This window comes from Magnolia sinica, chromosome 5 (assembly GCF_029962835.1).
Source record: "Magnolia sinica isolate HGM2019 chromosome 5, MsV1, whole genome shotgun sequence".
Taxonomy (NCBI): domain Eukaryota; kingdom Viridiplantae; phylum Streptophyta; class Magnoliopsida; order Magnoliales; family Magnoliaceae; genus Magnolia; species Magnolia sinica.
The window spans coordinates 34529231-34540720 of NC_080577.1; the positions used below are offsets into that span (position 1 = coordinate 34529231).

An 11490-nucleotide genomic window follows, 5' to 3' on the forward strand; every position below is an offset into this window, starting at 1 on the left:
AACATTACAATAGGCCTTAAGATAGGTTCAACAGTGGGAATCACTATCCCCTCTATTTTCTTTGGTGGGGTCCACTACATATTTATATCTACCCCATTCTCCGGCTCATTACTTAAAATGATATCTCAAAATGGATGGACGGTGTGGATATAACAAATACATCATAGTGGGGCCCACAGAAAATAGATGGACCGAGGGGCATTCTCATCCGTCTGTACGTAAAAATCCTATAACCTATGGAGATATCCCAGCTAGCGAGAAACCCACTTGCAGCTTCTCTCTCTCTCGCACCTTCTCTCTCTTCCTCTCTCTGATCTCTCCACCCACCTCGAGCTCTCTCGCATCCTCTCCCTCCTCTGTCTCTCTGTATCTCTCTTCCTTTCTCTCTGAGCTCTCTCGGGCGGACCATTGCCGAACGCCCTACCCACGCCATGAGGGGTAGGGATTTGGGGACCATGAGGTATCTTTCTCTCTATCTCTCTCTCTCTTTCAATCTTTCTCAATCTCAATACCGATTTAGGAATTTGGGGATTTAGGGATTTGGAGATTTGGAACGTGAGCTTGAGGCCATGTCTACCTTTGATTACTGAGAAGTTATGTTACTCCTCGTGAAGAAGTTCTTACGGGTCTGTATTGATTTGGTTTAACCATTTTCCTTTATACTTGCTCGATTGAGGTCGAGTTTAAATGTTGTTGGTGGTTATCTTCTTTTGGGAGGCACGTTTAGAGGATTTAGTAGGCAAAGATGCCAAAGAGAAATCTGATGCTGCTATAAAAGACCTTTTTACGAAGCTTGCACTTGAGGCCAAAAGCAATGTCAACAAAGGAGGTGATGATTCAAAACAGATACAGGCAATGTCAAAGAAAAAGAAGAAGGATGACAGAAGAGCTAAGAATCCAAAGGTTTTCAACTATGTTGGGTCTGGTTCTATTTCTTTTATTAGGACTGCTTTCATTTAATAATGCCTAATCTTTTTTTTTCTCAGGGTGTTAGTCATGACAAAGAGACTCACCCATAAGGAAACTAAAGAACAAGCGTACGTCTTTCTCTCTCTGTATATAGAATGATCTTTTAGTTGTCTTTATATATATGCGCAAACAAACACAAACACACCACCTTAATGTGCTGGTTGGTCCCCTCCTGGATACAGGATCTCCTAAACATCAGACGAATATGAAAATCAGGTGGGCTACACCATCTGGAATTGTGTGAAATCATGCCTAAGGCATCTAAAATCAGTTTGTTGGGCCCACTTGAGTCTTGGAATGGCCTGTAATTTTTTGTGGCCCCTCATGCAGGTGAGGCACACAATGGACAGACGGATGTCTGAACCACACAAATAATGCAGCAAGGTTTTACAACACTTTACATGTATTATATGGCCAAGATTTTACTTTGCTCTTGCTAAGTTGTCAAGGAAGTGAGAAATCTACAAGGATAATTATACCTACACAGGCATCTATATGGCATATTCATGTATAGGTTCCTAAAAGTTAACACTAAAAGGGTATGGCTAACAATTTCAAGTTGTAGGAAGGTGTTAATTGACAATTTTCTTACACAAGGATGAGTTATCAGTTATGAGAATATTATAACAATTGACATCAAATGTGGAGACTGAATATGTTTCTCCTATGACATGACCAAGTACAGTTCAGTTTGTATTGCTTTTAAATATCAGATATTTTCTTTTTAGCTTTTATGGAATCATTAAGTTTCATAGTTGATCTAATTGCTTGTGATGTTTATTTAATAATTGTGTTAATTTGTTGATAAATGATTCCGACAAACATTTTTAGAGGCCTCCAAAGAAAGCATTGGAAGGGTCCTTTACCTTGGATTCATTGTTATGGCTTGTTGAGATCAATTGAAACAAAAGAATTAGTAATTGCTATAAGTTTCCTCTTGCGAAACCTTGGTTGAGATGCTTTTCCTTACCTAGATCCACAGGTTATTCGGTATCTTTCTTTTATGCTTCTAGATTTTGTTTTAGTATGAATGAATGAACACTTTGTTCTTCCTATTTTCCAACTGCTTACTTTTCTTTTAAATCTGTGACGGTTCATAACATTTTCAATTTGTTTCTCTTATTTTAGCAAAACAATGGGTTGGTGATGTTGGTGCTTTGTATATCCTAAGCAGCTCCTATTTTGCTAGGACTAATACTACTTATGCTAATTAGTATAGTCTGCACCCTGTTTATCTGTAGAATATGATAAGTCTATCCACCAACAATTTCTAGAGATGGTAAGAGACTGGGTTGTTGGTTAAAACTTAAAACAAAACCATAATATGAAATAACCGTGGGGTCTATGGAAAGCCACAAAAGGATACTATTATGCATGGCCAAGCCTTGGTATCTTTATCAACAAAGACTAGCTCACCAGTTGATTGAAGATTTTTCTGCACTGCTAGCCTCCCTATAAGTGTGAACTGTCTTATAGCTTGAAGGTTTTGTGCCAAAATCTGATGCAAAACCTTGGAATGCCATCCATACTCTAGCTTTTTTAACATAAAGTATTAACAAATTGTACTCTAGGAGGGAGAGAATAATGAATTACATATTCTAACTTAATGCATCTACCCATTTTCGGTTGCTCCAATTTCAAAGGCCAGCATGTTAGAGAAGTATCATTTCATCTTCATTTTAAATTATTCCAATCACCAAGAAACCTCCTCCCTATGTAATTGTGCCCTTTTTCACTTGTTTAATGAAATCCATGTTTAATCTTCCTTTGTTCCCTAATGTACTGCTTTTACATTATTAATGAAAAGTGGAATGACCTTTGGTTCCCATGCTTCAATTGGCATGGGAGTTGGTTCTATTGTCCCAACTTATTTACCTTTCCATGTTCTCACAAAAAAATATTTTTCTGAAACATTTTAGTTAAATTAAAAGCTTTTCCCATTTTATTTTATTTTTTTTGCAGGAAGCTGAGGCTACTTTGAATGCTAAGGATATCCAATCACAAATACAAAATCACCTATGGATGTGGTATGAGAGTAGCTACAGTAAAGCTAGGGTCCTCAAGGAATCATTGTTGATGTGATTATGATGTCTTCTTGGTTTCCATTTGTAGATGTGTGATTGGGATATCGATGTTTTGGGTGGTGGCAACAGCCTGTGGAGTTGGACTGGCCATCAACCTCACCTCTATGTGGTTTTTAAACCAAATAGGTCCCACCATGTACAGGTAAGAGTCATATACCACTGAGAGACTACTAATGAATAGTCTTCCTACTGCCACATATAGGTAAGAGTCATATGCCTCCCATCCGCATAGGGTCTATCAGATCATTAGTCTTCCTACCAAAGACTTTACTTTTGTTAAAGATGAGGACCCCATGTAATCTCTTTGATCAATAGTCTTCGATTGATATCTTGACATGTCTCTTGCCATTTGATATCATGAATATCTTTTGGAGTCAATGAGTTTTGGGTTTGAAGGTAATCTACTTGATCCTCTAGTTTGAAATTTTTTGCCATGTGGTCTACATGTGGTGTAAAACCAGCTTTCAACTTATAATTTTGGGTTCTAGTTTTTCTATCCTTTTACTTTACATGAGTCGGCAAAAAGGCTCATAACTAGTATATGCTTGATGTGAAGGGACATTCAAAATTCTCCTTAATGCAGGTCTTCCCATAGATGGAAGTCTATTACTCATTGTTATTTTGTTTGCTGCAACCATTTCTTTGAGTCCCCATTATTTTTTGCTTATCATCAGAGACCATTGTTGTTCTTTCTTATGAAGTGTTGCATTCTCTTTCTTCTTAAGTTAGTTTCCTTTTATTTCATGTCTATCTTTTTTCATCTTGGCTATAAAGAACTAGCAGCTCACTTGTTTTTGGTGCATGTGTAACCCATGGTTGAGACCATCATGTCAATGGTTTGGATTGCTAAACCATCAGTCTCACTTGTATTGATAGGGGTAAGATCACTTCATATAAATGCTCCATGCGGGATCTTAATACAAAACATTCACATTACAACTATAGACAGCACTAAACCATCCATGTAGTTGCATCTTTAATATCAATCACCATGGAACACCATATATTGATTTTTCTGTATTGCTTGTCAAAAACCAATTTTGAAACAATCATTGTAATTCTTAGGTGGGCTACTTCTTCTTCTACCCCAAAACTCTAGAACAAGTATGCAAAATTCCCTCAAGAAAATAATAATTGGTTGGAAACATGTATTGGAATTGAAATCAAACTTGAAATCCTTAAGGTCTGTTTGGATAGGGTGAATCCAAAAGGTGGAATTGGAAAAGAAAAGTGGAATTTGAAAGCATGTGTTCCCTAGGTAAAACCACTGAATTTTTATTTCCTTCCCACCTGTTTGTAATGCTACAAGAGTTGCTGTGGAAAATATGCAATTCCATTCCCTTTCATCTGTTTGGATTGGCATGCAAAAGTGAGGAATTCTAGCTTAAATTTATATGGTGTTTGTAACGTCCCAAATTTTTGCCAACCTGGAGTTAAACATCCTTGGGCAATGGGTTGATTATAACACCTTATTGACTTTTCAGAACTCAATGTTAAAGCCCCAAATCCCCTTTCAACCCATTTCCTTCAAAATCTTACCTTTCATCACCTTATTCTTCAAATTTTTCTAAGTACTTTCATATTAGACACAAATCCTAAAGTTTAAATGATGAAGAACAATACTTAAACTAAAATTTACCACAAATAGTAAATATATAAATAAAATGGATTTTTGACCATTAACCTTTTGTAATCTTACTAAATAAATAGGTTATTTGGATAGAGTAGCTTCTCCTACCCTAAACTCAGATATGACACGTCGTGTAACTCATTTCGGATTGAAAGATATGCTCGTTTCAAAAATTCACGCAGCAAGACCACCACCAAGTAGGCGTGATGCCATCGCGCCGACCGCGATGCCATCATGGTCGGGTCCAGCAGACCACAATGCCATCATGCTGACCGCGAGGCATCACCGGTGCACCCTCGCTGCAGTTTTCTGCAGTTTTCGTCCGACTTCTAAAAGTCATATCTCCCTCGTTATAACTCCTATTTAGGTGATTCAAAAGTTAGATTAAAGCTTGATAGGTCTAATTTTATATAAAAATAAGTTAAAAATAAAATAAAAATTTTAATATAGTAAATCTAGGTTGATGTGACAACTATCCAAAAATTATTGATCCGAACAACTGCTACTTCTAGAATTTTTAATATTTTTTTACAACACAAAATCTAATGAAATTTGGTAGAGATGGAGTAGACTTGATAATAAATTATTAAAAAAATAATTAAAATAATATACTAACTAAAAGTATCAAAAAGGGGCATAGAACTACCTTAGGACCTTATTTGGTCGTAATTAGGGCGGAATTTAGTTAAGTACTAAACTGATTAATTGGCGAATTAGCTTGAACCGCTTTCTATATGAACTACAAGACCCAAAACTATTAGAATCACTAACTTAACATTTCCTAAAAACCTAGGATCAGTCTCAAAATTCTTGGGAGCGCATTGAAACTCCGCATCGGGCCTGGACCGCGCGTCGAAAGTCTGATTACCGCGAAACTATAAGGTTATGACCGCATTATTGGGCTTGGCAACCATCGTGGGAATTGTGCCCAAATAGTATCCAGAAACACACAACTTGAACCTTGAGCGGAGTATGTGAGAAACGCGAATATCTTTAAAAAATGAACTCAAATTTAAGTGAATTGGGTCGTTCGCTTGCAGGCCAAATTTAAGATTTCGGACCATCAGATTTTGACCCAACTACACCCTTGGATCAGGAAAATTTTTCTGCACCCATTGGTATACTTGTGGCCCTGACTGAGTGTCGATGACCGTTGAACAGAAATGGGTCCTTTACAATCGATCCACTAATCTGATCGGATCGAAACCTTAACTTAGCACAGATCCATTGTTAGAAAACTTTTTTAGACCGTATGTGAGCAATGGACCTCTAGATGAGCTCCATTGGCCCGAAACAGCCGCTTTTTGGCTATAACTTAAGTATACCATGGCCCTGGGGCCATTTGGACTAGTTGTGGGCCTATATAAGGACCTTAACCCACCCCTCTCTCATTCCATAAGAATTTTCCTAACCCTAGGAGAGAGAATAGAGAAAAGAGGAGAAAAGAGTGAGGAGAAGAGAGTGAGATTAGAGGATTGTTTCTAGGATTCACTCCCACTATTTCACACACCGAATCACCTCCCCACTATCACTACACGAGCGATTCCAACTCTGATTTGGGTAAGAAATCCTAACCCTAATCTTATTTTAGGAATCTAAATAGAAGAATCGATGAAATAGCTAACCCGTTTCATGATTTAGGTAGCCGTTGTTCTATAAGCGGAAGTGTAGGTTTCGAACCGAGTTCGAAACGAGCAAACTGACGAAATATACGGACTATAAATGTTTAGGTTATGGTTTTCAAGTCTTTCAATGTCAGCTAATGATTTATGTCTGCCTTGTTTGCCACCATATGATCTTACTTACGATGTATTCGATAAATAATACATGTATGTGAACTATGTGAATATATAACGCATTCCATGTGTTTTTTGAAATATTCAAATGAATATGAAATCATGAGTTGTGCTTGCCATGACTATTAACCTAGAATACATGATTGTTGTATATATGACAACTCCTTTGTGAAATGATTTGTCATAATATATGCTATAACTAATTTAGTTCATATATGTGGTAATGTGTAGTCTAAGTGTTTGATTAAATCTCTGAGTGAGAAATTGTCCGATGAATTGAATTTATTAAGGGCGCTGGGATAAAATTCTCAACTACCTTATCTAGATGTATAATTTCCTTCATGCAGTCTTAATTTCAACTACATGATTTATGTATAAAATGCATATGTACAATTACATATTCTATATGTTTGATAAAATGTCTGAATGAGATATTGTTTCATGAATTGTATTTAACAAGGGTGTTGAGATAGAATTCTCAAATTACCTTATCTATATGTATAAGTTCCTTCATGTAATCTTAATTCCAACTATGCAAGTTATGGATGAATTGAAACGTTCGGTACCATGTTCAATTTGTTGATAAAATGCTCAAATGAGTGTTGTACTTAGATTGTTTATTAAATGCCTATATGATTATTACATGTCTCCACATGCTACATTTGAGTATGATTGGGACTACTACGTAGTCCAGGCAATTGGTAACAATTCCTGTTTGAGTGGTCGAATTAGTTTCACCACATTCGATGCGTTCGGTGAATCCGAGTCGTACGATGATTTTCGACAGTGGTTAGGCCACGTGGGGTGCTTATGCACTCCATGTCGATTAATTTAGCATATGCTTGTACCATTCGAACTTGTCTAATAAATCAATTTACCCATTGTGTGTTTACTATGTATGGACACTATTGCTTGAATCTAAGGCACCACTTACCAATGTAAAGCCCGTTCAACCATGGTACTATGATCCGCAAAGACTCATGAGCCGGGAGTGGTGGTATGGGACACCGTGGTCGAGCTGTCGGCCTACGCTGGGGTGACGAGCCTCCCCGTAGTGACCAGTGAGCAACCCAAACTTGAAAGCCGAATACAGTGGTATGGGACACTATATTCGAGTTGTTAGCCTACACCGGCGCAGCGTAGCTTCAGTCCCAGCGTGGGTTGGGGTGTATCGTTTGATCCAGACCCCCTTCGAAAATAGCGCTCCAGTTGATAGGGCGTTGGTGGAGTGACCTCGAGTATAATCAATTGAACTTGCCTATCCACTACTTTCATTAGGGGTGTTGCCCTACAACTTGTTTATCGTATGTGACTAACTAGGATTGATGACCTTAGATGGATCCTTCGGTTTGAGTGAATGATATAAAGAGAAGTACCTTAGCTTCCTGAACCTGCTGTATGAATAAACTTAACTAAATACTCAGCTAACACGACCATGCATCGTATTACATCTAACACCTAGTTGCAGCCTGTCTGTGGTCCCAGCGTGAGTTGGGGTGAGCCATCTGAACCGGACCCCCTTCGAAAATAATACTCCAGTTGGTAGGGCGCTGGGTAAGGTTATTTAGGATGTGCTTTGGCGAGGAAGTGCACAGTGGGAGTTGTCATGCGCGACCATGAGATGGTGTCGCTGAGGGAGTGCAGGAGAAGGCATGTATCATTTTCACATATCATCCTTACATTAATAAGAGTAGCTAGGATTGTTTGATGTATTGTCATATCATTACTGCTTGACTGAATTGATAACATGTTAACCTTTGCTTTATAGTTCCACTGAATTAGCTACTCATTCCCACCTAGGACGGTGTTTTAAAACACCACCTAGGCTCTGATTTAAATGCAGGTGAGGGAAAAGTCTATACAGCGGAGTTAGACTTCGTAGGCGAGGAGGAAGGATTCTCCTACGTTCAACTCTCAAACGGGTCTATGTAGACCCCGTGCTAATTTGACGGGATTACAGGGTCTTATGGATTAGTTGGACATTTACACTTTGATATTTTGTAAATTTTTGGAACCATACATGTATATATTCAGCCTGGTAACATACTCATACTCTAGAGGTTGTGAAACACCTATATACTTTATATATCTATCTCAGTTTTCCGCATGCCTAATTACATTAACTCTGGAGTATGATATGTTGATTTAGTATAATCTCACTCATGTTTAAATGCATTAATATGGACAACATTTAAACATCATTATCTATGTTGCATAAGTGATGTGTTGGAACTCGGGAGTTGAGCTTTGCTCAACCCCCAATTTTCAGGGCGTTACAGTGCTCCACTACGATTGTGACAATAACATACACCTATGCTACAAGTAACAATCCTACAGCCACATATTGATGCTAGAAGAAAATTCTACAGCCACATGTACATAACTAGACTCCAATGTACAAGTCGGGTGTTGTCAGCCATCTGTCAATATAAGTGGGCTGCACTTATCTACTTGCTATACCTCCAAAGATCTGTACACTATTCCTACTGCAATATATGATGGCCCACCAAATGAAATTACTGAATATCATCATACGACAAGTGCGACACTTCATACGACAAGTGGGACACTTCATAGAAGAGAAGTGGCAACCACCCAAACCAGATTAGATCATTCATCTGGTGGACTAATAACGGATGTGCTATGGACTATGGTCCTTAAGTTTATGCAGACTGGATGATCATAGCCATCTGATTGACAACCTGATAGCAGATCAAAAGAAGATTTCAAATGATTCTCATTCATAGGTAAAGTTGTACATTAATTTTGGTTGAAGAAGGATCTAAAGTGGGAAGCAATGATGGTGCTGTCCAGTGTATCTAAACATGACAGCAGGAGATTGACCGCAGAGAGGTCACTTGATGCAACAACAGGGTACCCTTGGCGCAGAGGCGTTTGAGAGCTTGGGCGACCTTGAGAGAGTACAAATAGAAAATGGATTTGGTAGTAGCTGAGGGTTTCAAGGGGTGATAAACCTGGAGGAATGAATCATCACCTACCAACTCTATCCCCTAATGTACAAGTCGAGAGGTGAAAAGATGTGACACTTTCTGTTTTTCCATCTGGGTAGATTTTTTTTTTTTTATGTGTGGTGTCATGTTTTGTACAGGTTGGTTTGAAAGGAGAGGCCATGAATCTTGACTCTCCGAATGGCATTGCGTCTGTGGAATGGCTGCAAGCACCATTAGCCGTTCAAAAACAGCAGCCCTTGACATGGTATAAGGTAAGAAAATTGAGTGCTGAATATGCACTTGGAACTATAGCGATCATTCCAGCATCAGAATCACTGATCTTCTCAACATGCAGGCTTATTTTGATGCACCCGGGGGAGATGAGCCCTTGGCTTTGGACATGGGGAGTATGGGAAAGGGCCAAGTGTGGATTAATGGGCAGAGCATTGGAAGATATTAGAGTGCTGTTGCGAATGGCATGTGCAACGAGTGCAGTTATGCTGGGACATATATCGAGCGCCAAAATGTCAAACTAGCTGTGGCCAGCCAACACAATGTTGGTAAGAACTTTTACAGCATCCAGAATTTTTGAGCTGCTCATGTGGAAATTCATTGCATTTGCTGATTATGCTGACAGATCAAAAGCCATGGGAAATTTAGTTCTTTAATGTGGGCTGCATTTTGTTTGGGCTAGTTCGAACTCATGTCATCTGAAATCCTGAGTGCGGATGCTCTGCCTCCAGCGTTTTCATTGGTCAATGTCACTGTAAGTGCCACCTCATCAACTTTTTAAATATAATAGAAAAAGTAAATTTAATAAAAACTATAACGGAGACGTTAAACGGAAGCGGTTTGCGCGCCGAGTACCTCAGTACGGTAAGCGTGATGAGTAAAGTCTGTGGAGCCCACCGTTATTCTCATTCGTGCAATGTATCAACTCCATCCATTTCTTTTATCATCTAATTTTAGTGTTTTACAACAAAAATTAATCATATCCAAAGATCAAGTGGACCACACCACCTGAAACAGTGTAAATTGAATTCTACCATTGAAAAGTTTTTGGGGCCCATGGAAGTTTTATATCAAGATGATATTTGTTTTTTCCATTCATCCATGTCTTTGTGATCTTATGTACAGTTTGGATGAAAAATAAAAATCATTGAGGGCTTAGAAACACTTCAATGGTGAAAATAAATATTTCCACCGTTTCCTTTGGTATGGTCTACTTGAGCTTTTGATATATTTAGTTTTGGGCTCAACTCCGAAAATGATCTGAAAATATGGGTGGACTGCGTGGATAAACCACATGAATTCATAATGGGCTCAATAGAGTTTACTCACTATGATAAGAGTCAGTACGCAATCCGATTTCACATTTTAGACGCAGATTTTCTGCTAAAGCCTTTTGCAATAAGATGCTACGCAAGGATTACAGATGGGCCCACTGCGACGTTTGTGATAAATCCAACCCATTCATCCATTTTTAGAAATCATTTTAGGACATCATACCAAAACTAATGAATATACAAAACTCAAATGGGCCACACGAGAGGAAACAGTGGGGATTTAGTGTCCACCGTTGAAATATTTATATGGCCACAAAAGTTTCGGTCTAATATTTTAGCGTTTTCACTTCATCCTGGTAAAAATGACCTTATATACAGTTTGGATGGCATATAAACATCAAGAGGCACAGGAAGGTTTCAACGGTAGGAATTTCTTTCTCCACTATTTCATCTTGTATGGCCCAGTTGAGTTTTTTATCATCTTAATTTTTTGTTACATGTCTTAAAATGAGCTCTAAAAATGGATGAATGGATTGGAATTCTTATAAACATCACGGTGGACCCCCACCATACATCCAGCGCTGGAACTTCATGCAAAACGCTTTCCCCAGTGAATCCGCATCCACGGTTTCCATTGGAAACGTATTGGCTACTCCCCTGCCACTTGGTGCTATGTGGGCCCACCATGATGTATGTGTTTCATCCATGCCGTCCATTTATTTTTCTAGATCATTTTATGGTCTGAGACCAAAAATGAGGTATAACCCAATCTCA

The 11490-nt window shown here is 38.5% G+C and overlaps 1 long non-coding RNA gene across 1 annotated transcript; it reads left to right on the top strand.

The window, feature by feature from the left end:
• The first annotated feature begins 548 nt into the window (after positions 1–548).
• On the top strand, positions 549–10143 carry LOC131245934 (uncharacterized). Its single transcript, XR_009171041.1, has 6 exons — positions 549–626; positions 718–903; positions 987–1037; positions 2932–3449; positions 9589–9702; positions 9786–10143. It is a non-coding gene; the product is annotated as an uncharacterized LOC131245934 (long non-coding RNA).
• Positions 10144–11490: the final 1347 nt, after the last annotated feature.